This window comes from Lactuca serriola, chromosome 1, assembly GCF_051521515.1.
Source record: "Lactuca serriola cultivar US96UC23 chromosome 1, Lser_US96UC23_V15, whole genome shotgun sequence".
NCBI lineage: Eukaryota > Viridiplantae > Streptophyta > Magnoliopsida > Asterales > Asteraceae > Lactuca > Lactuca serriola.
Window position 1 is genome coordinate 203,281,032 of NC_136408.1, and position 24,382 is coordinate 203,305,413.

At 44.7% G+C, this 24,382-nt stretch overlaps 36 non-coding genes and 11 pseudogenes across 36 annotated transcripts; all 47 read right to left on the minus strand.

Annotated features, from left to right (window-relative positions):
• Positions 1-105: 105 nt before the first annotated feature.
• LOC145084961 (5S ribosomal RNA) lies at positions 106-224 on the minus strand. Its single transcript, XR_013699382.1, has one exon. It is a non-coding gene; the product is annotated as a 5S ribosomal RNA (ribosomal RNA).
• Positions 225-440: 216 nt separating this feature from the next.
• On the minus strand, positions 441-559 carry LOC145079404 (5S ribosomal RNA). The gene has a single exon (XR_013694920.1). It is a non-coding gene; the product is annotated as a 5S ribosomal RNA (ribosomal RNA).
• A 218-nt stretch (positions 560-777) lies between these two features.
• On the minus strand, positions 778-895 carry LOC145076251 (5S ribosomal RNA). The gene has a single exon (XR_013692634.1). It is a non-coding gene; the product is annotated as a 5S ribosomal RNA (ribosomal RNA).
• A 216-nt stretch (positions 896-1,111) lies between these two features.
• On the minus strand, positions 1,112-1,230 carry LOC145085750 (5S ribosomal RNA). The gene has a single exon (XR_013700141.1). It is a non-coding gene; the product is annotated as a 5S ribosomal RNA (ribosomal RNA).
• A 217-nt stretch (positions 1,231-1,447) lies between these two features.
• On the minus strand, positions 1,448-1,566 carry LOC145078585 (5S ribosomal RNA). The gene has a single exon (XR_013694125.1). It is a non-coding gene; the product is annotated as a 5S ribosomal RNA (ribosomal RNA).
• Positions 1,567-1,781: 215 nt separating this feature from the next.
• On the minus strand, positions 1,782-1,900 carry LOC145085278 (5S ribosomal RNA). Its single transcript, XR_013699685.1, has one exon. It is a non-coding gene; the product is annotated as a 5S ribosomal RNA (ribosomal RNA).
• A 217-nt stretch (positions 1,901-2,117) lies between these two features.
• Positions 2,118-2,236, minus strand: LOC145085100 (5S ribosomal RNA). The gene has a single exon (XR_013699514.1). It is a non-coding gene; the product is annotated as a 5S ribosomal RNA (ribosomal RNA).
• Positions 2,237-2,453: 217 nt separating this feature from the next.
• LOC145084924 (5S ribosomal RNA) lies at positions 2,454-2,572 on the minus strand. The gene has a single exon (XR_013699347.1). It is a non-coding gene; the product is annotated as a 5S ribosomal RNA (ribosomal RNA).
• Positions 2,573-2,790: 218 nt separating this feature from the next.
• On the minus strand, positions 2,791-2,909 carry LOC145076334 (5S ribosomal RNA). Its single transcript, XR_013692652.1, has one exon. It is a non-coding gene; the product is annotated as a 5S ribosomal RNA (ribosomal RNA).
• Positions 2,910-3,126: 217 nt separating this feature from the next.
• LOC145077234 (5S ribosomal RNA) lies at positions 3,127-3,245 on the minus strand. Its single transcript, XR_013693035.1, has one exon. It is a non-coding gene; the product is annotated as a 5S ribosomal RNA (ribosomal RNA).
• A 216-nt stretch (positions 3,246-3,461) lies between these two features.
• Positions 3,462-3,580, minus strand: LOC145080259 (5S ribosomal RNA; annotated as a pseudogene).
• Positions 3,581-3,797: 217 nt separating this feature from the next.
• On the minus strand, positions 3,798-3,916 carry LOC145079219 (5S ribosomal RNA). The gene has a single exon (XR_013694738.1). It is a non-coding gene; the product is annotated as a 5S ribosomal RNA (ribosomal RNA).
• Positions 3,917-4,135: 219 nt separating this feature from the next.
• LOC145079954 (5S ribosomal RNA) lies at positions 4,136-4,253 on the minus strand (annotated as a pseudogene).
• A 215-nt stretch (positions 4,254-4,468) lies between these two features.
• Positions 4,469-4,587, minus strand: LOC145080390 (5S ribosomal RNA; annotated as a pseudogene).
• A 214-nt stretch (positions 4,588-4,801) lies between these two features.
• Positions 4,802-4,920, minus strand: LOC145079571 (5S ribosomal RNA; annotated as a pseudogene).
• A 214-nt stretch (positions 4,921-5,134) lies between these two features.
• On the minus strand, positions 5,135-5,253 carry LOC145084870 (5S ribosomal RNA). Its single transcript, XR_013699296.1, has one exon. It is a non-coding gene; the product is annotated as a 5S ribosomal RNA (ribosomal RNA).
• A 216-nt stretch (positions 5,254-5,469) lies between these two features.
• On the minus strand, positions 5,470-5,588 carry LOC145078903 (5S ribosomal RNA). Its single transcript, XR_013694431.1, has one exon. It is a non-coding gene; the product is annotated as a 5S ribosomal RNA (ribosomal RNA).
• A 217-nt stretch (positions 5,589-5,805) lies between these two features.
• Positions 5,806-5,923, minus strand: LOC145075360 (5S ribosomal RNA). The gene has a single exon (XR_013692417.1). It is a non-coding gene; the product is annotated as a 5S ribosomal RNA (ribosomal RNA).
• A 216-nt stretch (positions 5,924-6,139) lies between these two features.
• On the minus strand, positions 6,140-6,258 carry LOC145080444 (5S ribosomal RNA; annotated as a pseudogene).
• Positions 6,259-6,473: 215 nt separating this feature from the next.
• LOC145085156 (5S ribosomal RNA) lies at positions 6,474-6,592 on the minus strand. The gene has a single exon (XR_013699568.1). It is a non-coding gene; the product is annotated as a 5S ribosomal RNA (ribosomal RNA).
• A 217-nt stretch (positions 6,593-6,809) lies between these two features.
• LOC145080023 (5S ribosomal RNA) lies at positions 6,810-6,928 on the minus strand (annotated as a pseudogene).
• A 217-nt stretch (positions 6,929-7,145) lies between these two features.
• Positions 7,146-7,263, minus strand: LOC145085465 (5S ribosomal RNA). The gene has a single exon (XR_013699863.1). It is a non-coding gene; the product is annotated as a 5S ribosomal RNA (ribosomal RNA).
• Positions 7,264-7,480: 217 nt separating this feature from the next.
• LOC145080050 (5S ribosomal RNA) lies at positions 7,481-7,599 on the minus strand (annotated as a pseudogene).
• Positions 7,600-7,813: 214 nt separating this feature from the next.
• Positions 7,814-7,932, minus strand: LOC145085157 (5S ribosomal RNA). Its single transcript, XR_013699569.1, has one exon. It is a non-coding gene; the product is annotated as a 5S ribosomal RNA (ribosomal RNA).
• Positions 7,933-8,147: 215 nt separating this feature from the next.
• Positions 8,148-8,264, minus strand: LOC145080462 (5S ribosomal RNA; annotated as a pseudogene).
• A 217-nt stretch (positions 8,265-8,481) lies between these two features.
• LOC145085636 (5S ribosomal RNA) lies at positions 8,482-8,599 on the minus strand. Its single transcript, XR_013700029.1, has one exon. It is a non-coding gene; the product is annotated as a 5S ribosomal RNA (ribosomal RNA).
• A 214-nt stretch (positions 8,600-8,813) lies between these two features.
• Positions 8,814-8,932, minus strand: LOC145079246 (5S ribosomal RNA). The gene has a single exon (XR_013694764.1). It is a non-coding gene; the product is annotated as a 5S ribosomal RNA (ribosomal RNA).
• Positions 8,933-9,148: 216 nt separating this feature from the next.
• LOC145078665 (5S ribosomal RNA) lies at positions 9,149-9,267 on the minus strand. The gene has a single exon (XR_013694202.1). It is a non-coding gene; the product is annotated as a 5S ribosomal RNA (ribosomal RNA).
• A 216-nt stretch (positions 9,268-9,483) lies between these two features.
• Positions 9,484-9,602, minus strand: LOC145084573 (5S ribosomal RNA). The gene has a single exon (XR_013699014.1). It is a non-coding gene; the product is annotated as a 5S ribosomal RNA (ribosomal RNA).
• Positions 9,603-9,818: 216 nt separating this feature from the next.
• LOC145085444 (5S ribosomal RNA) lies at positions 9,819-9,937 on the minus strand. The gene has a single exon (XR_013699842.1). It is a non-coding gene; the product is annotated as a 5S ribosomal RNA (ribosomal RNA).
• A 216-nt stretch (positions 9,938-10,153) lies between these two features.
• Positions 10,154-10,272, minus strand: LOC145077608 (5S ribosomal RNA). Its single transcript, XR_013693343.1, has one exon. It is a non-coding gene; the product is annotated as a 5S ribosomal RNA (ribosomal RNA).
• A 216-nt stretch (positions 10,273-10,488) lies between these two features.
• On the minus strand, positions 10,489-10,607 carry LOC145076459 (5S ribosomal RNA). Its single transcript, XR_013692685.1, has one exon. It is a non-coding gene; the product is annotated as a 5S ribosomal RNA (ribosomal RNA).
• Positions 10,608-10,822: 215 nt separating this feature from the next.
• Positions 10,823-10,941, minus strand: LOC145080086 (5S ribosomal RNA; annotated as a pseudogene).
• A 218-nt stretch (positions 10,942-11,159) lies between these two features.
• On the minus strand, positions 11,160-11,278 carry LOC145078829 (5S ribosomal RNA). Its single transcript, XR_013694360.1, has one exon. It is a non-coding gene; the product is annotated as a 5S ribosomal RNA (ribosomal RNA).
• A 217-nt stretch (positions 11,279-11,495) lies between these two features.
• On the minus strand, positions 11,496-11,612 carry LOC145079911 (5S ribosomal RNA; annotated as a pseudogene).
• A 219-nt stretch (positions 11,613-11,831) lies between these two features.
• On the minus strand, positions 11,832-11,950 carry LOC145080051 (5S ribosomal RNA; annotated as a pseudogene).
• Positions 11,951-12,164: 214 nt separating this feature from the next.
• Positions 12,165-12,283, minus strand: LOC145073336 (5S ribosomal RNA). Its single transcript, XR_013691323.1, has one exon. It is a non-coding gene; the product is annotated as a 5S ribosomal RNA (ribosomal RNA).
• A 217-nt stretch (positions 12,284-12,500) lies between these two features.
• On the minus strand, positions 12,501-12,619 carry LOC145076235 (5S ribosomal RNA). Its single transcript, XR_013692631.1, has one exon. It is a non-coding gene; the product is annotated as a 5S ribosomal RNA (ribosomal RNA).
• Positions 12,620-12,833: 214 nt separating this feature from the next.
• Positions 12,834-12,952, minus strand: LOC145079326 (5S ribosomal RNA). Its single transcript, XR_013694847.1, has one exon. It is a non-coding gene; the product is annotated as a 5S ribosomal RNA (ribosomal RNA).
• Positions 12,953-13,169: 217 nt separating this feature from the next.
• Positions 13,170-13,288, minus strand: LOC145075631 (5S ribosomal RNA). The gene has a single exon (XR_013692477.1). It is a non-coding gene; the product is annotated as a 5S ribosomal RNA (ribosomal RNA).
• Positions 13,289-13,504: 216 nt separating this feature from the next.
• Positions 13,505-13,623, minus strand: LOC145083971 (5S ribosomal RNA). The gene has a single exon (XR_013698430.1). It is a non-coding gene; the product is annotated as a 5S ribosomal RNA (ribosomal RNA).
• A 216-nt stretch (positions 13,624-13,839) lies between these two features.
• LOC145085445 (5S ribosomal RNA) lies at positions 13,840-13,958 on the minus strand. The gene has a single exon (XR_013699843.1). It is a non-coding gene; the product is annotated as a 5S ribosomal RNA (ribosomal RNA).
• A 217-nt stretch (positions 13,959-14,175) lies between these two features.
• On the minus strand, positions 14,176-14,294 carry LOC145078612 (5S ribosomal RNA). The gene has a single exon (XR_013694152.1). It is a non-coding gene; the product is annotated as a 5S ribosomal RNA (ribosomal RNA).
• Positions 14,295-14,510: 216 nt separating this feature from the next.
• On the minus strand, positions 14,511-14,629 carry LOC145076164 (5S ribosomal RNA). Its single transcript, XR_013692617.1, has one exon. It is a non-coding gene; the product is annotated as a 5S ribosomal RNA (ribosomal RNA).
• A 217-nt stretch (positions 14,630-14,846) lies between these two features.
• Positions 14,847-14,965, minus strand: LOC145079197 (5S ribosomal RNA). Its single transcript, XR_013694717.1, has one exon. It is a non-coding gene; the product is annotated as a 5S ribosomal RNA (ribosomal RNA).
• Positions 14,966-15,178: 213 nt separating this feature from the next.
• LOC145079193 (5S ribosomal RNA) lies at positions 15,179-15,297 on the minus strand. The gene has a single exon (XR_013694714.1). It is a non-coding gene; the product is annotated as a 5S ribosomal RNA (ribosomal RNA).
• Positions 15,298-15,508: 211 nt separating this feature from the next.
• Positions 15,509-15,627, minus strand: LOC145078677 (5S ribosomal RNA). Its single transcript, XR_013694213.1, has one exon. It is a non-coding gene; the product is annotated as a 5S ribosomal RNA (ribosomal RNA).
• Between the last annotated feature and the right edge of the window lie 8,755 nt (positions 15,628-24,382).

Below are 24,382 nucleotides of genomic sequence, written 5' to 3' on the forward strand. Positions count from 1 at the left end.
CGAAAACAATCAACATTGAACCGGAGGCCGCCCGAGCATAGACATAGCAAGAAAGAAAAAAAAACGCACATAAAACATAAAAAGACGCAGACGGGCAACGAAAAAAGGGTGCAACACGAGGACTTCCCAGGGGGTCACCCATCCTAGTGCTACTCTCGCCCAAGCACGCTTAACTGCGGAGTTCTGATGGGATCCGGTGCATTAGTGCTGGTATGATCGCACCCAATATACTATCCACGCTTATTGTTTTTATGTCTTAGAAGACGCAGAACCTCGTTTGTTTTTTTACGCGAGGTGAGGGACCCACGTGAGCGATCGACTTCGTTCCGAAAATACGAGAACAATCAACATTGAACCGGAGGCCGCCCGATAAAAAACATAGCAAGAAAGAAAAAAAAGTACCTAAAACATAAAAAAAACGCAGACGGGCAACGAAAAAAAGGGTGCAAGACGAGGACTTCCCAGGGGGTCACCCAACCTAGTGCTACTCTCGCCCAAGAACGCTTCACTGCAGAGTTCTGATGAGATCCAGTGCATTAGTGCTGGTATGATCACACCCGAAATACTATCCATGCTTATTGTTTTTATGTTATACAAGACGCATAACCTCGTTTGCTTTCGTACGCGAGGCGTGGGACCCATGTGAGGGATCGGCTCCGTTCGGGAAACACGAAAACAATCAACATTGAACCGGAGGCCGCCCTAGCATAGACATAGCAAGAAAGAAAAAAAAAACGCACCTAAAACATAGAAAAACGCAGACGGGCAACGAAAAAGGGGGTGCAACACGAGGACTTCGCAGGGGTCACCCATATTAGTACTACTCTCGCCCAAGCACGCTTAACTGCGGAGTTCTGATGGGATCTGGTGCATTAGTGCTGGTATGATCGCATCCGAAATACTATCCATGCTTATTGTTTTTTATGTCATACAAGACGCAGTACCTCGTTTGCTTTCGTACCCGAGGCGTGGGACCTACGTGAGGGATCGGCTCCGTTCGGGAAACACGAAAACAATCAACATTGAACCGGAGGCCGCCCGAGCATAGACATAGCAAGAAAGAAAAAAAAAACGCACCTAAAACATAAAACGCAAACGGGCAACAAAAAAGGGGGTGCAACACGAGGACTTCCCAGGGGGTCACCCATGCTAGTGCTAATCTCGCCCAAGCACGCTTAACTGCGGAGTTCTGATGGGTTCCGGTGCATTAGTGCTGGTATGATCGCACCCGAAATGCCATCCATGCTTATTGTTTTTATGTCATACAAGATGCAGAACCTCGTTTGCTTTCGTACTCGAGGCGTGGGACCGACGTGAAGGATCGACTCCGTTTGGGAAACACGAAAACAATCAACATTGAACCGGAGGCCGCCCGAGCATAGACATAGCAAGAAAGAAAAAAAAACGCATCTAAAACATAAAAAAACGCAGACGGGCAACGAAGAAGAGGGTGCGACACGAATACTTCGCAGGGGGTCACCCATCCTAGTCCTACTCTCGCCCAAGCACGTTTAACTGCAGAGTTCTGATGGGATCCGGTGCATTAGTGCTGGTATGATCACACCCGAAATACGATCCATGCTTATTGTTTTTATGTCATACAAGACGCAGAACCTCGTTTGCTTTCGTACGCGAGGCGTGGGACCCATGTGAGGGATGGGCTCCGTTCGGGAAACACGAAAACAATGAACGTTGAACCGGAGGCCCCCTAGCATAGACATAGCAAGAAACAAAAAAATCGCACCTAAAACATAAAAAAACGCAGACGGGCAACGAAAAAGGGGGTGCAACACGAGGACTTCCGAGGGGGTCACCCATCTTAGTACTACTCTCGCCCAAGCACGCTTAACTGCGGAGTTCTGATGGGATCCGGTGCATTAGTGCTGGTATGATCACATCCGAAATACTATCAATGCTTATTGTTTTTTATGTCATACAAGACGCAGTACCTCGTTTGCTTTCGTACGCGAGGCATGGGACCCACGTGAGGGATCGGCTCCGTTCGGGAAAGACGAAAACAATCAACATTGAACCGGAGGCCGCCCGAGTATAGACATAGCAAGAAAGAAAATAAACGCACATAAAACATAAAAAAACGCAGACGGGCAACGAAAAAGGGGGTGCAACACGAGGACTTCCCAGGGGGTCAGCCATCTTAGTACTACTCTCGCCCAAGCACGCTTAACTGCGGAGTTCTGATGGGATCCGGTGCATTAGTGCTAGTATGATCGCACCCGAAATACTATCCATGCTTATTCTTTTTATGTCATACAAGACGCAGAACGTCGTTTGTTTTCGTACGCGAGACGTGGGACCCACATGAGCGATCGGCTCCGTTCGGGAAACACGAAAACAATCATCATCGAACCGGAGGCCGCCCGAGCATAGACATAGCAAGAAAGAAAAAAAAACGCACCTAAAACATAAAAAAACGCAGACGAGCAACGAAAAAGGGGGTGCAACACGAGGACTTCCCAGGGGGTCACCCATCTTAGTACTACTCTCGCCCAAGCACGCTTAACTGCGGAGTTCTGATGGGATCCAGTGCATTAGTGCTGGTATGATCGCATCCGAAATACTATTCATGCTTATTGTTTTTATGTCATACAAGACGCAGAACCTTGTTTGCTTTCGTATGCGAGGCGTGGGACCCACATGAGGGATCGGCTCCGTTCGGGAAACACGAAAACAATCAACATCGAACCGGATGCCGCCCGAGCATAGACATAGCAAGAAAGAAAAAAAAAACGCACCTAAAACATAAAAAAACGCAGACGGACAACGAAAAAGGGGGTGCAACACGAGGACTTCGCAGGGGGTCACCCTTCCTAGTGCTACTCTCGCCCAAGCACGCTTAACTGCGGAGTTCTGATGGGATCTGGTGCATTAGTGCCGGTATGATCGCTCCCGAAATACTAGCCATGCTTATTATTTTTATCTCATACAAGACGCAGAACCTCGTTTGCTTTCGTACGCGAGGCGTGGGACCCACGTGAGGGATCGACTCCGTTCGGGAAACACGAAAACAATCAACATTGAGCCGAAGGCCGCCCAAGCATAGACATAGCAAGAAAGAAAAAAAAACGCACCTAAAACATAAAAAAACGCAAATGGGCAACGAAAAAGGGGGTGCAACACGAGGACTTCCCAGGGGGTCACCCATCCTAGTACTACTCTAGCCCAAGAACGCTTAAATGCGGAGTTCTGATGGGATCCGGTGCATTAGTGCTGGTATGATCGCACAAAAAATACTATCCATGCTTATTTCTTTTATGTCTTACAAGACGTAGAACCTCGTTTGCTTTCGTATGCGAGGCGTGGGACCCACGTGAGGGATCGGCTCCGTTCGGGAAACACGAAAAAATTCAACATTGAACCAGAGGCCGCCCGATCAAAGACATAGCAAGAAAGAAAAAAATGCACCTAAAACATAAAAAAAACGCACACGGGCAACGAAAAAAAGGGTGCAACACGAGGACTTCCCAGCGAGTCACCCATCCTAGTGCTACTCTCTCCCAGGAGCGCTTAACTGCAGAGTTCTGATGGGATCCGGTGCATTAGTGCTGGTATAATCACACCCGAAATACTATCCATGCTTATTTTTTTTATGTTATACAAGACGCAAAACCTCGTTTGCTTTCGTACGCGAGGCGTGGGACCCATGTGAGGGATTGGCTCCGTTCGGGAAACACGAAAATAATCAACATTGAACCGGAGGCCGCCCGAGCATAGACATAGCAAGAAAGAAAAAAAAAAGCACCTAAAACATAAAAAAACACAGACGGGCAACGAAAAAGGCGGTGACACACGAGGACTTCCCAGGGGTTCACCCATCGTAGTACTACTCTAGCCCAAGCACGCTTAACTGCGGAGTTCTGATGGGATCCGGTGCATTAGTGCTGGTATGATCGCACCCGAAATACGATACATGCTTATTGTTTTTACGTTTTACAAGACGCAGAACCTCGTTTGCTTTCGTACGCGAGGCGTGGGACCCACATGAGGGATTGGCTCCGTTCGGAAAACACGAAAACAATCAACATTGAACCGGAGGCCGCTCGATCGTAGACATAGCAAGCAAGAAAAAAAAACGCACCTACAACATAAAAAAAAACCCAGACGGGCAACGAAAAAAGGGGTGTAACACGAGGACTTCCTAGGGGTCACCCATCCTAGTGCTACTCTTGCCCAAGCACGCTTAGCTGCGGAGTTCTGATTCGATCCGGTGCATTAGTGCTGGTATGATCGCACCAGGAATACTATCCATGCTTATTGTTTTTATGTCTTACAAGACGCAGAACCTCGTTTGCTTTCGTACGCGAGGCGTGGGACTCACGTTAGGGATCGGCTCCGTTCGGGAAACACGAAAACAATCAACATTGAACCGGAGGCCGCCCGAGCATAGACATAGCAAGAAAGAAAAAAACGCACCTAAAACATAAAAAAACGCAGACGGGCAACGAAAAAGGGGGTGCATCACAAGGACTTCCCAGGGGGTCACCCATCCTAGTGGTACTCTCGCCTAAGCACGCTTAAATGTAGAGTTCTGAGGGGATCCGGTGCATTAGTGCTGGTATGATCACACCCAAATACTATCCATGCTTATTGTTTTTATGTCATACAAGACGCATAACCTCGTTTGCTTTCGTAGGCATGGCGTGGGACCCACGTGAGGGATCGGCTCCGTTTGGGAAACACGAAAACAATCAACGTTGAACCGGAGGCCGCCCGAGCATAGACATAGCAAGAAAGAAAAAAACGCACCTAAAACATAAAAAAACGCAGACGGGCAACGAAAAAGGGGGTGCATCACAAGGACTTCCCAGGGGGTCACCCATCCTAGTGGTACTCTCGCCTAAGCACGCTTAAATGTAGAGTTCTGATGGGATCTGGTTCATTAGTGCTGGTATGATCACACCCAAATACTATCCATGCTTATTGTTTTTATGTCATACAAGACGCATAACCTCGTTTGCTTTCGTAGGCGTGGCGTGGGACCCACGTGAGGGATCGGCTCCGTTTGGGAAACACGAAAACAATCAACATTGAACCGGAGGCCGCCCGAGCATAGACATAGCAAGGAAGAAAAAAAACGCACATAAAACATAAAAAAACGCAGATGGGCAACGAAAAAGGGGTGCAACACGAGGACTTCCCAGGGGGTCACCCATCCTAGTGCTACTCTCGCCCAAGCACGCTTAACTGCGGAGTTCTGATGGGATCCGGTGCATTAGTGCTGGTATGATCGCACCCAATATACTATCCACGCTTATTGTTTTTATGTCTTAGAAGACGCAGAACCTCGTTTTTTTTTTACGCGAGGTGAGGGACCCACGTGAGCGATCGACTCCGTTCCGAAAATACGAGAACAATCAACATTGAACCGGAGGCCGCCCGATAAAAGACATAGCAAGAAAGAAAAAAAAAGTACCTAAAACATAAAAAAAACGTAGACGGGCAACGAAAAAAAGGGTGCAAGACGAGGACTTCCCAGGGGGTCACCCAACCTAGTGCTACTCTCGCCCAAGAACGCTTAACTGCAGAGTTCTGATGAGATCCGGTGCATTAGTGCTGGTATGATCACACCCGAAATACTACCCATGCTTATTGTTTTTATGTTATACAAGACGCATAACCTCGTTTGCTTTCGTACGCGAGGCGTGGGACCCATGTGAGGGATCGACTCCGTTCGGGAAACACGAAAACAATCAACATTGAACCGGAGGCCGCCCTAGCATAGACATAGCAAGAAAGAAAAAAAAACGCACCTAAAACATAGCAAAACGCAGACGGGCAACGAAAAAGGGGGTGCAACACGAGGACTTCGCAGGGGTCACCCATATTAGTACTACTCTCGCCCAAGCACGCTTAACTGCGGAGTTCTGATGGGATCCGGTGCATTAGTGCTGGTATTATCGCATCCGAAATACTATCCATGCTTATTGTTTTTTATGTCATACAAGACGCAGTACCTTGTTTGCTTTCGTACCCGAGGCGTGGGACCTACGTGAGGGACCGGCTCCGTTCGGGAAACACGAAAACAATCAACATTGAACCGGAGGCCGCCCGAGCATAGACATAGCAAGAAAGAAAAAAACGCACCTAAAACATAAAAAAACGCAGACGGGCAACGAAAAAGGGGGTGCATCATGAGGACTTCCCAGGGGGTCACCCATCCTAGTGGTACTCTCGCCTAAGCACGCTTAAATGTAGAGTTCTGATGGGAGCCGGTGCATTAGTGCTAGTATGATCACACCCAAATACTATCCATGCTTATTGTTTTTATGTCATACAAGACGCATAACCTCGTTTGCTTTCGTAGGCGTGGCGTGGGACCCACGTGAGGGATCGGCTCCGTTTGGGAAACACGAAAACAATCAACATTGAACCGGAGGCCGCCCGAGCATAGACATAGCAAGAAAGAAAAAAAAACGCACATAAAACATAAAAAAACGCAGAAGGGCAACGAAAAAGGGGTGCAACACGAGGACTTCCCAGAGGGTCACCCATCTTAGTGCTACTCTCGCCCAAGCACGCTTAACTGCGGAGTTCTGATGGGATCCGGTGCATTAGTGCTGGTATGATCGCACCCAAAATACTATCCACGCTTATTGTTTTTATGTCTTAGAAGACGCAGAACCTCGTTTGTTTTTTTACGCGAGGTGAGGGACCCACGTGAGCGATCGACTCCGTTCCGAAAATACGAGAACAATCAACATTGAACCGGAGGCCGCCCGATAAAAGACATAGCAAGAAAGAAAAAAAAAGTACCTAAAACATAAAAAAAACGCAGACGGGCAACGAAAAAAAGGGTGCAAGACGAGGATTTCCCAGGGGGTCACCCAACCTAGTGCTACTCTCGCCCAAGAATGCTTAACTGCAGAGTTCTGATAAGATCCGGTGCATTAGTGCTGGTATGATCACACCCGAAATACTACCCATGCTTATTGTTTTTATGTTATACAAGACGCATAACCTCGTTTGCTTTCGTACGCGAGGCGTGGGATCCATGTGAGGGATCGGCTCCGTTCGGGAAACACGAAAACAATCAACATTGAACCGGAGGCCGCCCGAGCATAGACATAGCAAGAAAGAAAAAAAAACGCACCTAAAACATAGAAAAACACAGACGGGCAACGAAAAAGGGGGTGCAACACGAGGACTTCCCAGGGGTCACCCATATTAGTACTACTCTCGCCCAAGCACGCTTAACTGCGGAGTTCTGATGGGATCCGGTGCTTTAGTGCTGGTATGATCGCATCCGAAATACTATCCATGCTTATTGTTTTTTATGTCATACAAGACGCAGTACCTCGTTTGCTTTCGTACCCGAGGCGTGGGACCTACGTGAGGGACCGGCTCCGTTCGGGAAACACGAAAACAATCAACATTGAACCGGAGGCCGCCCGAGCATAGACATAGCAAGAAAGAAAAAAAACGCACCTAAAACATAAAAAAACGCAGACGGGCAACGAAAAAGGGGGTGCATCACGAGGACTTCCCAGGGGGTCACCCATCCTAGTGGTACTCTCGCCTAAGCACGCTTAAATGTAGAGTTCTGATGGGATCCGGTGCATTAGTGCTGGTATGATCACACCCAAATACTATCCATGCTTATTGTTTTTATGTCATACAAGACGCATAACCTCGTTTGCTTTCGTAGGCGTGGCGTGGGACCCACGTGAGGGATCGGCTCTGTTTTGGAAACACGAAAACAATCAACATTGAACCGGAGGCCGCCCGAGCATAGACATAGCAAGAAAGAAAAAAAACGCACATAAAACATAAAAAAACGCAGACGGGCAACGAAAAAGGGGTGCAACACGAGGACTTCCCAGAGGGTCACCCATCTTAGTGCTACTCTCGCCCAAGCACGCTTAACTGCGGAGTTCTGATGGGATCCGGTGCATTAGTGCTGGTATGATCGCACCCAAAATACTATCCACGCTTATTGTTTTTATGTCTTAGAAGACGCAGAACCTCGTTTGTTTTTTTACGCGAGGTGAGGGACCCACGTGAGCGATCGACTCCGTTCCGAAAATACGAGAACAATCAACATTGAACCGGAGGCCGCCTGATAAAAGACATAGCAAGAAAGAAAAAAAAGTACCTAAAACATAAAAAAACACAGACGGGCAACGAAAAAAAGGGTGCAACACGAGGACTTCCCAGGGGGTCAAAACCTAGTGCTACTCTCGCCTAAGAACGCTTAACTGCAGAGTTCTGATGAGATCCGGTGCATTAGTGCTGGTATGATCACACCCGAAATACTATCCATGCTTATTGTTTTTATGTTATACAAGACGCATAAGCTCGTTTGCTTTCGTACGCGAGGCGTGGGACCCATGTGAGGGATCGGCTCCGTTCGGGAAACACGAAAACAATCAACATTGAACCGGAGGCCGCCCTAGCATAGACATAGCAAGAAAGAAAAAAAAACGCACCTAAAACATAGAAAAACGCAGACGGGCAACGAAAAAGGGGGTGCAACACGAGGACTTCCCAGGGGTCACCCATATTAGTACTACTCTCGCCCAAGCACGCTTAACTGCGGAGTTCTGATGGGATCCGGTGCATTAGTGCTGGTATGATCGCATCCGAAATACTATCCATGCTTATTGTTTTTTATGTCATACAAGACGCAGTACCTCGTATGCTTTCGTACGCGAGGCGTGGGACCTACGTGAGGGATCGGCTCTGTTCGTGAAACACGAAAACAATCAACATTTAACCGGAGGCCGCCCGAGCATAGACATAGCAAGAAAGAAAAAAAAACGCACCTAAAACATAAAACGCAAACGGGCAACGAAAAAGGGGTGCAACACGAGGACTTCCCAAGGGGTCACCCATCCTAGTTCTACTATCGCCCAAGCACGCTTAACTGCGAAGTTCGGATGGGATCCGGTTCATTAGTGCTAGTATAATCGCACCCGAAATACTATCCATGTTTATTCTTTTTTATGTCATACAAGACGCAGTACCTCGTTTGCTTTCGTACGCGAGGAGTGGGACCTACGTGAGGGATCGGCTCCGTTCGGGAAACACGAAAACAATCAACATTGAACCGAAGGCCGCCCGAGCATAGACATAGTAAGAAAAGAAAAAAAAACGCACCTAAAACATAAAACGCAAACGGGCAACGAAAAAGGGGGTGCAACACGAGGACTTCACAGGGGGTCACCCATCCTAGTGCTACTCTCGCCCAAGCACGCTTAACTGTATAGTTCTGATGGGATCCGGTGCATTAGTGCTGGTATGATCGCACCCGAAATGCCATCCATGCTTATTGTTTTTATGTCATACAAGATACAGAACCTCGTTTGCTTTCGTACTCGAGGCGTGGGACCCACGTGAGGGATCGACTCCGTTCGGGAAACACGAAAATAATCAACATTGAACCAGAGGCCGCCCGAGCATAGACATAGCAAGAAAGAAAAAAAAGGCACCTAAAACATAAAAAAATGCAGACGGGCAACGAAAAAGGAGGTGCAACACGAGGACTTCCCAAGGGGTCACCCATCCTAGTACTACTCTCGCCCAAGCACGCTTAACTGCGGAGTTCTGATGGGATCCGGTGCATTAGTGCTGGTATGATCACACCCGAAATACTATCCATGCTTATTGTTTTTATGTCATACAAGACGCAGAACCTCGTTTGCTTTCGTACGCGAGGCGTGGGACCCATGTGAGGGACGGGCTCCGTTCGGGAAACACGAAAACAATCAACGTTGAACCGGAGGCCGCCCTAGCATAGACATAGCAAGAAAGAAAAAAATCGCACCTAAAACATAAAAAAGCGCAGACGGGCAACGAAAAAGGGGGTGCAACACGAGGACTTCCCAGGGTGTCACCCATCTTAGTACTACTCTCGCCCAAGCACGCTTAACTGCGGAGTTCTGATGGGATCCGGTGCATTAGTGCTGGTATGATCGCATCCGAAATACTATCCATGCTTATTTTTTTTATGTCATACAAGACGCAATACCTCGTTTGCTTTCGTACGCGAGGCGTGGGACCCACGTGAGGGATCGGCTCCGTTCGGGAAAGACGAAAACAATCAACATTGAACCGGAGGCCGCCCGAGCATAGACATAGCAAGAAAGAAAAAAAACGCACCTAAAACATAAAAAAACACAAACGGGCAACGAAAAAGGGGGTGCAACACGAGGACTTCCAAGGGGGTCACCCATCCTAGTGCTACTCTCGCCCAAGCACGCTTAACTGCAGAGTTCCGATGGGATCCGATACATTAGTGCTGGTATGATCGCACCCGAAATACTAGCCATGCTTATTGTTTTTATGTCATACAAGATGCAGAACCTCGTTTGCTTTCGTACGCGAGGCGTGGGACCCACGTGAGGGATCGGCTCCGTTCGGGAAACACGAAAACAATCAACATTGAACCGGAGGCCGCCCGAGCATAGACATAGCAAGAAAGAAAAAAAACGCACCTAAAACATAAAAAAATGCAGACGGGCAACGAAAAAGAGGGTGCAACACGAATACTTCGCAGGGGGTCACCCATCCTAGTCCTACTCTCGCCCAAGCACGCTTAACTGCGGAGTTCTGATGGGATCCGGTGCATTAGTGCTGATATGATCGCACCCGAAATACTATCCATGCTTATTGTTTTTATGTCATACAAGACGCAGAACCTCGTTTGCTTTCATACGCGAGGTGTGGGACCCACGTGAGGGATCGGCTCCGTTCGGGAAACACGAAAACAATCAACATTGAACAGGAGGCCGTCCGAGCATAGACATAGCAAGACAGAAAAAAAACACACCTAAAACATAAAAAACGTAGACGGGCAACGAAAAAGGGGGTGCATCATGAGGACTTCCCAGGGGGTCACCCATCCTAGAGCTACTCTCGCCCAAGCACGCATAACTGCAGAGTTCCGATGGGATCCGGTGCATTAGTGCTAGTATGATCGCACCCGAAATACTATCCATGCTTATTGTTTTTATTGCATACAAGACGCAGAACCTCGTTTGCTTTCATACGCGAGGTGTGGGACCCACGTGAGGGATCGGCACCGTTTGGGAAACACGAAAACAATCAACATTAAACCGGAGGCCGCCCGAGCATAGACATAGCAAGAAAGAGAAAAAAAACGCACCTAAAACATAAGAAAACGCAGACGGGCAACGAAAAAGGGGGTGCATCACGAGGACTTTCCAGGGGGTCACCCATCCTAGTGGTACTCTTGCCCAAGCACGCTTAACTGCGGAGTTCTGATGGGATCCGGTGCATTAGTGCTGGTATGATCGCACCCAAATACTATCCATGTTTATTATTTTTATGTCATACAAGACGCAGAAACTCGTTTGCTTTCATACGCGAGGCGTGGGACCCACGTGAGGGATCGGCGCCGTTCGGGAAACACGAAAATAATCAACATTGAACCGGAGGCCGCCCGAGCATAGACATAGCAAGAAAGAAAAAAAAAACGCACCTAAAACATAGAAAAACGCAGACGGGCAACGAAAAAGGGGGTGCAACACGAGGACTTACCAGGGGTCACCCATATTAGTACTACTCTCGCCCAAGCATGCTTAACTGCGGAGTTCTGATGGATCCGGTGCATTAGTGCTGGTATGATCGCATCCGAAATACTATCCCTGCTTATTGTTTTTTATGTCATACAAGACGCAGTACCTCGTTTGCTTTCGTACCCGAGGCGTGGGACCTACGTGAGGGACCGGCTCCGTTCGGGAAACACGAAAACAATCAACATTGAACCGGAGGCCGCCCGAGCATAGACATAGCAAGAAAGAAAAAAAAAACGCACCTAAAACATAAAAAAACGCAGACGGGCAACGAAAAAGGGGGTGCATCACGAGGACTTCCCAGGGGGTCACCCATCCTAGTGGTACTCTCGCCTAAGCACGCTTAAATGTAGAGTTCTGATGGGATCCGGTGCATTAGTGCTGGTATGATCACACCCAAATACTATCCATGCTTATTGTTTTTATGTCATACAAGACGCATAACCTCGTTTGCTTTCGTAGGCGTGGCGTGGGACCCACGTGAGGGATCGGCTCCGTTTGGGAAACACGAAAACAATCAACATTGAACCGGAGGCCGCCCGAGCATAGACATAGCAAGAAAGAAAAAAAACGCACATAAAACATAAAAAAACGCAGACGGGCAACGAAAAAGGGGTGCAAATCGAGGACTTCCCAGAGGGTCACCCATCTTAGTGCTACTCTCGCCCAAGCACGCTTAACTGCGGAGTTCTGATGGGATCCGGTGCATTAGTGCTGGTATGATCGCACCCAAAATACTATCCACGCTTATTGTTTTTATGTCTTAGAAGAAGCAGAACCTCGTTTGTTTTTTTACGCGAGGTGAGGAACCCACGTGAGCGATCGACTCCGTTCCGAAAATACGAGAACAATCAACATTGAACCGGAGGCCGCCCGATAAAAGACATAGCAAGAAAGAAAAAAAAAAGTACCTAAAACATAAAAAAACGCAGACGGGCAACGGAAAAAAGGGTGCAACACGAGGACTTCCCAGGGGGTCACCCATCCTAGTGCTACACTCGTCCAAGCACGCTTAACTGCGGAGTTCTGATGGGATCCGGTGCATTAGTGCTGGTATGATCGCATCGGAAATACTATCCATGCTTATTGTTATTTATGTCATACAAGACGCAGTACCTCGTTTGCTTTCGTACGCGAGGCGTGGGACCTACGTGAGGGATCGGCTCCGTTCGGGAAACACGAAAACAATCAACATTGAACCGGAGGCCGCCCGAGCATAGACATAGCAAGAAAGAAAAAAAAACGCACCTAAAACATAAAACGCAAACGGGCAACGAAAAAGGGGTGCAACACGAGGACTTCCCAAGGGGTCACCCACCCTAGTTCTACTATCGCCCAAGCACGCTTAACTGCGAAGTTCGGATGGGATCCGGTTCATTAGTGCTAGTATAATCGCACCCGAAATACTATCCATGTTTATTCTTTTTTATGTCATACAAGACGCAGTACCTCGTTTGCTTTCGTACGCGAGGAGTGGGACCTACGTGAGGGATCGGCTCCGTTCGGGAAACACGAAAACAATCAACATTGAACCGGAGGCCGCCCGAGCATAGACATAGTAAGAAAAGAAAAAAAAAACGCACCTAAAACATAAAACGCAAACGGGCAACGAAAAAGGGGGTGCAACACGAGGACTTCCCAGGGGGTCACCCATCCTAGTGCTACTCTCGCCCAAGCACGCTTAACTGTATAGTTCTGATGGGATCTGGTGCATTAGTGCTGGTATGATCGCACCCGAAATGCCATCCATGCTTATTGTTTTTATGTCATACAATATGCAGAACCTCGTTTGCTTTCGTACTCGAGGCGTGGGACCCACGTGAGGGATCGACTCCGTTCGGGAAACACGAAAATAATCAACATTGAACCAGAGGCCGCCCGAGCATAGACATAGCAAGAAAGAAAAAAAAGGCACCTAAAACATAAAAAAACGCAGACGGGGAACGAAAAAGGAGGTGCAACACGAGGACTTCCCAGGGGGTCACCCATCCTAGTACTACTCTCGCCCAAGCACGCTTAACTGCGGAGTTCTGATGGGATCCGGTGCATTAGTGCTGGTATGATCACACCCGAAATACTATCCATGCTTATTGTTTTTATGTCATACAAGACGCAGAACCTCGTTTGCTTTCGTACGCGAGGCGTGGGACCCATGTGAGGGACGGGCTCCGTTCGGGAAACACGAAAACAATCAACGTTGAACCGGAGGCCGCCCTAGCATAGACATAGCAAGAAAGAAAAAAATCGCACCTAAAACATAAAAAAACGCAGACGGGCAACGAAAAAGGGGGTGCAACACGAGGACTTCCCAGGGTGTCACCCATCTTAGTACTACTCTCGCCCAAGCACGCTTAACTGCGGAGTTCTGATGGGATCCGGTGCATTAGTGCTGGTATGATCGCATCCGAAATACTATCCATGCTTATTGTTTTTTATGTCATACAAGACGCAGTACCTCGTTTGCTTTCGTACGCGAGGCGTGGGACCCACGTGAGGGATCGGCTCCGTTCGGGAAAGACGAAAACAATCAACATTGAACCGGAGGCCGCCCGAGCATAGACATAGCAAGAAAGAAAAAAAACGCACCTAAAACATAAAAGAACACAAACGGGCAACAAAAAAGGGGGTGCAACACGAGGACTTCCAAGGGGGTCAACCATCCTAGTGCTACTCTCGCCCAAGCACGCTTAACTGCAGAGTTCCGATGGGATCCGATGCATTAGTGCTGGTATGATCGCACCCGAAATACTAGCCATGCTTATTGTTTTTATGTCATACAAGATGCAGAACCTCGTTTGCTTTCGTACGCGAGGCGTGGGACCCACGTGAGGGATCGGCTCCGTTCGGGAAACACGAAAACAATCAACATTGAACCGGAGGCCGCCCGAGCATAGACATAGCAAGAAAGAAAAAAAACCACACGTAAAACCTAAAAAAACTCAAACGGGCAACGGAAAAAGGGTGCAACACGAGGACCTCCGAGGGGGTCACCCATCCTAGTACTACTCTCGCCCAAGCACGCTTAACTGCGGAGTTCTGATGCGATCCGATGCATTGGTGCTGGTATGATCGCACCTGAAATACTATCCATGCTTATTGTTTTTATTTCTTACAAGATGTAAAACCTCGTTTGTTTTCGTACGCGAGGCGTGGGACCCATGTGAGCGATCGGCTCCGTTCCGAAAATACGAAAACAATCAACATTGAACCTGAGGTCGCCCGAGCATAGACATATTAAGAAAGAAAAAAAAACGCATGTAAAACCTAAAAAAAACCAAACGGGCAACGAAAAAGGGGGTACAACACGAGGACTTCCCAGGGAGTTACCCATCCTAGTACTACTCTCGCCAAAGCACGCTTAACCGCGGAGTTCTGTTGGGATCCGATGCATTAGTGCTGGTATGATCGCACCCGAAAGACTATCCATGCTTATTGTTTTTATGTCTTACAAGACGCAGAACCTCGTTTGTTTTCGTACCGGAGGCATGGGACCCACTGAGCGATCGGCTCCGTTCCGAAAATACGAAACAATCAACATTGAACTAGAGGCCGCCTGAGCTTTGACATAGCAGGAAAGAAAAAAACACACCTAAAACCTAAAAAAACGCAAACGGGCAACGAAAAAGGGGGTGCAACACGAGGACTTCCCAGGGGGTCACCCATCCTAGTGCTACTCTCGTCCAAGCATGCTTAACAACAGAGTTCTGTTGGGATCCAGTGCATTAGTGCTGGTATGATCGCACCCGAAATACTATCCATGCTTATTGTTTTTATGTCTTACAAGACGAAGAACCTCATTTGTTTTCCTACACGAGGCGTGGGACCCACGTGAGTGATTGGATCCATTCCGAAAATACGAAAACAATCAACATTGAACAGGAGGCCGCTCGAGCATAGACATAGCAAGAAAGAAAAAAACGTAAAACCTTAAAAAACACAAATGGGTAACGAAAAAGGAGGTGCAACATGAGGACTTCCCAGGGGGTCACCAATCCTAGTACTACTCTCGCCCAAGCACGCTTAACTGCGGAGTTCTATTGGGATCCGATGTATTAGTGCTGGTATGGTCGCACCCGAAATACTATCCACGCTTACTGTTTTTATGTTTTACAAGACGCAGAACCTCGTTTGTTTTCGTACGCGAGGCGTGGGACCTACGTGAGCGATCGACACCGTTCCGAAAATACGAAAACAATCAACATTGAACCGGAGACCGCCCGAGCATAAACATAGCAAGAAAGAAAAAAAAACGCACGTAAAACTTAAAAATACGCAAACAGGCAATGAAAAAGGAGGTGCAACATGAGGACTTCCCAGGGGGTCACCCATCCTAGTACTACTCTCACCCAAGCACGCTCAACTTGTAACACCCGAATTCTGGTATGAGATTTAGATAATTATTTTTCTTCTAGTTTTAGGGGGGAACTCGACGAGTCAGTAGTCGTACTCGTCGAGTAGAGTCGGGATTTCGAGCACGTTTAAGTTGGCGACCCGACGAGTCCATATTCCGGACTCGGCGAGCCCGCCAGTCTGGATGAAACCCTAATTTCAAGGGTTTGCACCCTATTTAAACAACTTTTGGGGCCTCTAGTCAGCCCCCATTACCCCTCAGAGCATCATTTTCGAAACCCTAGAGTCCCCTTTGCATTTTGTGAGATTTGGTGTGTTTCTTTGAAGATCTTGAGAGAAAAAGGAAGGTAGATCAAGAGGAGAGGAAAGAGATCCAGATCCTTGAGGAATTTCAGAAGATAGTAAGGTATGTCTTGGCCCTTTTCTGTTTCTATGCTTAAATCCCCTTTTTAAAGCCATTAAAGCTATTCTTGAACCATTTCTTGGCTTAGTAGTAGCATAGAGGACTCATTGAGATGATTAGCCTTTGGATCTAGCTAGGTTTGAGTTCCAGAAGCTTAGATCTAGCACCTTTATGGAGCCATTTTGCATGAAAGCTCTAGATCTACTCTTATAGTGTGCTTTGAACCCTAAAACCTTCATTTGATGTTATTTACACGTAAAGTTGGAAACTTTACGTGTTAATCGAGCCCCAAGAACCCATATCTATGAATGGAATGGACTGGTTTCAAGCAGAATCAAGTATACAGTGTTTGCATGCATACGAATCGGTGAGTCGTTCTTTAGACTCGGCGAGTCGAGTCGCGAGTCCCCTGTTTTCCCCTTTTCGAGTTATGCCGAGTGGAACCAGTGAGTGACAGATGGACTCAGTGAGCTGGAGGGTAGACTCATTCATGGAAGAACTCAGCGAGTCAATGCCCTGACTCGGCGAGTCCCAGGAAATCTTCATGCCTCAAGAACAGACTCGACGAGTTGTTCATACAACTTGGCGAGTCACAGTCAGAGTGTTCATATGTTGAAGGAGAACTCGACGAGTTGTTCGTACAACTCGGCGAGTCGGATGTAAATTGACTGAGTGTTAGTTTCGAAGAGGAACTCGTCGAGTTTATGCCAAAATCGACGAGTAGTAGCGAGTAGAAGCATGAAAGTGAGAGTAAGGACTCGACGAGTTGGTGACCCAACTTGACGAGTCAGGTCAACTGAATGTTGACTTTGTTTGATAGGTTGGCTTTGAACAAGGTTAAGATAGACTTTTTACCCTTAGTATTATTATCAGTATTTGATTGAGGGTACTAATGGAAATTGTAGTCGGGGTGAAGCCGGAGCCGCAGCAGACAGATTCCGGAGCAGTTCTTTCAGCAGCTAGGCTACGAGGTGAGTTTCCTTCCAGTAGGAACGGGTCTAAGGCCACAATGCCGACCCGTTTAGCTAGCAGTAGTTTCCGGACCTCGGTCCGATGCAGTAGTTAGCATGTTTGATGCCTTCGTGGCTTAGACAGGATTTATGTGTTATGTGTTCCGGGTCACGACCCGATGCAGTATGCAGTATATGTGTGTTCATGTTAGTTGATATGTTTATGTTATGCTTTGTTTAGTTAGTTCCGGACTTCGGTCCGATGCAGGGGACAAGGTGTTGGGTTTTGAGCATTCTAACACTCCTAAGTGTACATGCAACCCTAAATACCTTGGATCTATGTTTTCTCTATTATACATGCAAATATGAACTTCCAAGGTATTATCCTAATCTAGCATAGAAAACAATGTATATAACAAGATAGAATACATACCTCTTTGATGTAGAAAGTCTTCATGAAGCTTGAGTGCCTAGTGCCCCAAGTGTGACACCTCAAATGGTTCACACAACACCAAATACACTTGGAATAACTTGAGAGAAACTTGAACACTCCTTGAAATCGTCTAGCACTCACACTCACACATAGTGCACGATTTCTTGAGCCATGGGATTCTTTTATATGGTGGCTATTTGGGTTACACCATGTAACTCGTGACTTTACCCATTCCTTATGCTCCATGGATTTTAACTTCCATGGAGCATCCATGGGTCACCCCATGGACTTAGTCCAACATAAGGAATCTTGGATCACAAGCCCACATATATAAGAATGAATGATTTACATAATCAACCCATATATTTAATTAGTCTCCTTTTGATCACTTAATTAATTCCAAATTAATTCTTGATCAATACTAATTAAATAACCTTATTAATATATTAGAACTTATAATATATTAACAAACCTTAAGTGTTATTTCTCTCATTTTAGTCTATCCAAATGCATGATGCCATGCAACCCAAATGGACCATGCCGGGTCGGGTCAAGTCTTACCAATTATAGTTATGGACTTAGACATTAATCCAATAGTCTCCCACTTGGATAAGTCTAAAACTATTATTGTGTATGACTTCAAGAACTGACTGGCAATCGTAGCTCTCAAAAGCTTCTGTCGAACTCTGACCTTGTAGATGAACTCTGACCTTTGTCAATGACTTGTCCATTAGATAAGGGATCATATATTCCTCCATTCTACATATCATATGGACTGAGACATGGATTATAATCATTCTCTCTATCCATTTGCTGTTTCCCGATTTCCGATTTATGACGACTGACTAATTGAACAAATCAAATCAGTCCTGGCCCGGCCGAGCACTTCCATTTGTCATCATCAAATCATCGAGGGGACCACAGATATTGCTTTTATCCCGAAGCTAAAAGGAATGGATAAACTTCTACTCATATGGCTTGGTCTACCACTTGTTGAATCATACACAAAGGCACGTTTTATAACACCGAGTTACCGAATGCGTTTTCGTGCAATCAATGTACAACCAACTCATAGTAACAACTCATATCTCTAGGTTTGAAGAATATAATATATTATCGTCTCATGATCACTCGTGATAAAATCCATGAAGTGATTCCAATGAGTGCGAGTTGAATCCAATACTCAGAACTTATGAGCACTCATGAGTGTTGTAGCCCTTTGTCCAACATCTTAGACCTCTACAAGCCAACCCATGACAGTCTTGATTCATATCTACTTCCAACATATGATCGACTGTGGATGGTTTGAATAACTTAGTCATCCGGAAGAATAACCTAGTTTATTCTGGAAGTCAAAACATGCAAAATGAAACACAAGAATAATTGAATCCAATATGGTATCAAAACCTATGTACATAAATAAAACACCTTTTATTTATCACCATATGATTACACATTATTCATTGTATACTATTTCAGCTATCAACTTTATTCTTGAATTTAAAACAATAGTTGTCCCATGCTCCAAGCATGTACACTATGTTTTCTAAACACTAATCATGTCATACACCAAGTATGCATACTATGTTTGTCTATGATCTTTACTTTTTGAAATAGATCAATTGAACATAACTCCAATGATCCTCTTTTCATAGTCCCAAATCCTTACTGCAAATGCAAAAATTCCAAATTCATGCGATTTACTGAAATCTGTTAGATTCTAAACTTATATGCATTGATCCTCTTGTAATGATTATGCACAAAGTCACAAGGACTTGACAACAAACATTACAAAGTATTCCAAAGGAGATCAACTCCTTGGAAACATCCTTCTTGCATTAAGTTTCCTTAATCTTACATAGATTGAAAATTCTAACTTTGAAACATTTCCAGATTCATTTTGACTATCACTTCTGAACAAGAGTTGCCTCCTTACAAATTATGTCAATATGGTCCTTCCAGAATTGTCACTATACTTCCAACTTTCCTTGAGCACCCAATCTTTGGTAAACCTTAGATTGTCCTCAACAATTGATTAATCCTTTTAGTCATATCCAATTCTAGACCTTTTCCCTTCTTAATGCCCCAGGCATTTGGAAAATTCTAGAAAGGATGAATATAGCACATGTAATCGATCCTATATCCGAAGCATATGGGACACGATTCATAATGTCTCACATAAAGACTAAACCAGTCTTTTGCTATAACATTTCCATTTCTATTTGCTAAGTTCTCATAATTCAGATTATGAAAAGGGATGCTGTAATCATAATTGAATTTTAGAACGCAAATAATGGAACCATATACAGAATTTTCTTATGTTGAGCCATTCCAACATGAAATTCATATATATATATATATATATATATATATATATATATATATATATATATATATATATCCTTGACTAAATACGATTAAAACCTCAATCTAAGTTTTTAGATTTGAGATGAAGTATAATTTCTTCTCCCTTAATTATAGCAAAACAACTCTTTCCCAATTGAAACTTTTGTTTTCTATAATTAGCATTGCTAACTTGCAATACTTATCATAATTATCATGCTCCCACTAACATGATGATTATTAGCATGACACTTATGCTCCCACTAGCTTTGACATGTACTCAGAAATCAGCTGACTTTCTTACCAAAGTTCAGATTTCTGATACTAGATTGTTTTGATAAAACTTTATCAAAATCATACACCTTCCCTTAGATAGCTCATAGGTGTGTCTAAACAATTATGAAGAGGGATGTTGTAATCATAATGGTTAGACCTTTTTGCCACTTATCACAAGTCCAGGTTAGTGTGCTGGTTAACCACACACGCTCCACTAACGACTTTGAGAATGCAAATATCACAATTGCTATCTAGCTAAAATCTACTTAGTGAAAGTGTTTCCTCACCATCATTTTCATGAATCAGAGAGAAACCTTATGACACTTAGATTTTTATGGTGTATGAGTTCCTACCTATATGAATTTGTCAAAACCATAATCACAAGACAAGGATAATGACAAATCCAAACTCATATGGATTGAACTCAATCTTAATTTCCTGCCACCTGGCAGCTCAAGGGCCTGCCATTGCTTCCAAGTTGTTGTGCAACCAATTGAGAACTCTAAAAACTCATATGCAAAGCCAACTTTAACTGGAATGGGCATAGAATATGTCAACATGATAGGTTATAAACCTCAAGTCGTGTGCTAGTGAAGAACTTCAGGTTTTATTCTTGATTAGTTCTTGAGACTTTCAAGACCTTTAAGACTCCCACTGTTGTAACAGCCCGGATTTCCATGTATTATTTTATTCTTGTATTTTTGGTGATTTGTAAGGGGACTCGGCGAGTTGGAGCTCAAACTCGCCGAGTAGGATCGCAGTTTGGACGCAGGTTCGCGTTTGGACTCGGCGAGTCCACGCTGTTTAATGAAACCCTAATTTCCGGGGTATGAGACCTATTTAAAGGGCCTTATGGCCGTCATTTGTGCTCACCAGTCCATAGAGAGAAACCCTAGAGTGCTTGAACGTTTTGAGAGAGAAAGGAAGCATTTCTTGACCTTTGTGTGTTGTTTAGCAAAGGAGAGGGAGTTCTAGCCAAGAGGAAGCAAAGGAGGTTGCTATACTGTGGATTTGAAGCTTAGATCATCGATCTAGAGGTATGATTTCGGCTCATCTTCTATTTTGTGAAGTATATTTGGATTTAGGGTTTATTGTGGCCTTTGTTGGGTTGATTTGATGGCCAAATAGTCCCTTGCTAGTGATGAGGCTTTGGATCTGGATCCATAGAGGTCCAGAGAGCCTCATTCATCAAGCTTTATGAAGAACAATGGAGGTTATGACCTTGAGTTGTGGTATTTGTGGCTAATTCATCATATATGGTCATATAGAGGTTGTATGTACATCAAGATAGCGACTTTACGTGATAAATAAGCTTGGAAGGACTGGATCTATGAGTTAGTGGAACAGATCTGACCTTAGGAGTGAGTTTGAGTCATTGCATGGCATGAACTCGCCGAGTCCGAAGAACAGACTCAGCGAGTAGCATGAAGATTTCCCAGCACCACTCAGCGAGTGGTCTTGTCGAGTTGAGGGATTGACTCAGTGAGTCAGGGAGAGTCAGAGTAGGTTCACAGGTGGACTGAGTCAAGCTGGGACTCGCCGAGTTGTTCTTGAGACTCGGCGAGTTGAGTCGTGGAAGCCCCACAACTCATACCAGGTGACACTCGTCAAGTTAGGAGAATACACGACGCGTCAGGTGGGGATTTTAGGGAAATCAGTGTATGCGCTCACACTCGCCGAGTCGCTTTGGTGCACTCGCCGAGTCCAGTCAAAGTTGATCGTTGACCGTTGACCAGGGTTGACCAGTGTTGACTTAGTAGGGTTAGTCAACCTTAGTCTTGAATGTGTTACTTAGAGATATGTGTTGTATATAGGAGGATTATAGCTCGAGGAATCGAGCACGAGTGATTCAGGGATTTGCGACTTATCGAGATACACGAGGTGAGTCTTCTCACTATACTTTACCTTGAGTAGGTAACCAGAGTTATGATACAGTGTTTGTATGCTATATATGTGTTATGTGTTGCATTGCATTATTCTATGTGATTTATGATGTGCATGTTTACAGAGTTAGAACTTGAGGGTTCACAGAGTTTGGGTGCACGGACCCACAGAGTTATAGCCTCGAGTGGCTAATATTTGTTATATATATGGTATTTTGGGGAACTCACTAAGCTTTGTGCTTACAGTGTTTGGTGTTATTTGTTTCAGGTACTAGTGACGACCGTGGGAAGGCGCCGGCTTGATCAGTACACATATACGGGATTTTACGATTATGAGATCTTGGGATTTTGTATGACTAGGATTGAATTTCAAACATGGGTGTTTTTATGAATATTAAGTGAATTATGTTTTTATAAAATTCGAAAATTTGTTTTGAAATTTACGGTGTTACAACTGTCCTCTTGACCTATAAGACTCCCTTGTCAAACATCCAAGAGATAGTGCGGATTCTAATCAAGACAAAGATTTCACATAATTGGCCTTATTTGGTCTTTGTTTTATCCAAAACATCACAACTTACCAATTTCAAATGTACAAGAGTAGGAAACTTTTACTCTTACATTTGACAAGTGTTTTAAACCTTCTTTAAGACATGTCACTCAAATTACAATCTTGGAGTATGACTCTAAGACTTGTATTGGAACGAAGTATGACTCATCTTCTTGATTTAACCATTTCAACATTTCAAGATTCCTCTTCTTAGTCATAAGAATGCACTAAGATTTCCTTAGAGAACTAATTGTGCTATGATTTCTTAATCATTAAGATGATCACAAAACTGATACTACAGTACTCTCCCATCTTTTCAGATTTGAGAAACTTTTATCCTTCTGCCTAATTTGATTCTTCTTATTCGCTCTGCCATACATTGGAACCTTTTCCAATGTCTCAGAGTTACACTTAAGCTTGTAAGTATAATCATATTTACTGAGCTTTAGTAAACCATGACGAATAGTCTTATCGATCTTTTGTGGTGGACTTGACCAGTGCACAAGAATGTGTACTCGATCCCTTAGTCCTTCACTTGACTCACACATCCATGTGAACAAGTAGTTAGTCTTAATTTTTTTTCAATGCTTGAAAGTTCTCATTCATCATGCTATACAACTTGCATGATTCCAAGTTTCTATCCAACTGAAACTTGGGTGATGAGAATCTTTCCTTATTTGGTAAATTTAGACACTACCACAAATGAAAGAATCAAATTCACTTTCCAATATTGCTATCAGTGGAATCTTATAAGCAACAACTTTTCACAAATGCCATTGTAAGGATACTTAAAATAAATAAAATCAAAACCTTTTTCTTTTATTTTAAAACTTTGCGGAAAACTTATCCTTACAATCCATATGAAAACCTTTTTGTTATCTATTCCTAAGCAATATAAATATCATAACTCTTAAGTAATAGCCTAAAATTCAGATCACCGAACCATGCGATTGAAATCCATCTTCGCGATCAGAATCAACATGCACTTAATAGAGTTACACAATGGACTTTACCTAAAGTAGAGCCAAACTTATTGACTTTAACATCCTTAGGTAAATTTGGCAGCTTCGCAACCAATGTCACTTCCTTTGGCAATATTAACATATGGATCCTTTGGTAACGGTACACGGGACTATCACAAATTTAGCTTTTCTCTTTACCATTTGGTCAACCGAGTTGACTATGGCCAATCCCTTTCCATTGGGAAGAGAAAGCTTTACTGGATATCCAATGTCATCATTGTCAATGTCCATAAACTTTTAGGAAGTTGATCTTAGCAAATAGATAAGATCATTAAGGGTCTTGTCATAGTTTATTTCATAGGTGTCCCAAAGGAACTCACTATGTGACTTAGAAAGTGATTGAGCCACCAACTTTCTCAAGACTTTGACACCCAACTCTCCCGGCTTGTCAATATGTGACTACATCTCCAAGATGTGACCACACATAGACCTTTACTTGCCAATAGGGCTTGAGTGACCTTAAACTTTTCAAGAACTTGTGGGTTAGGGAGAATAATTAGAGGAGGTGAAAGAAGTATGATTTCCATGGGACATCATCTTCATTTAGGAAAGCTTGATTCAAGAGATTTGGGAAGATCATAAATGTCTAAACCAGACATCTTTTTGGAGATATTCAAGAT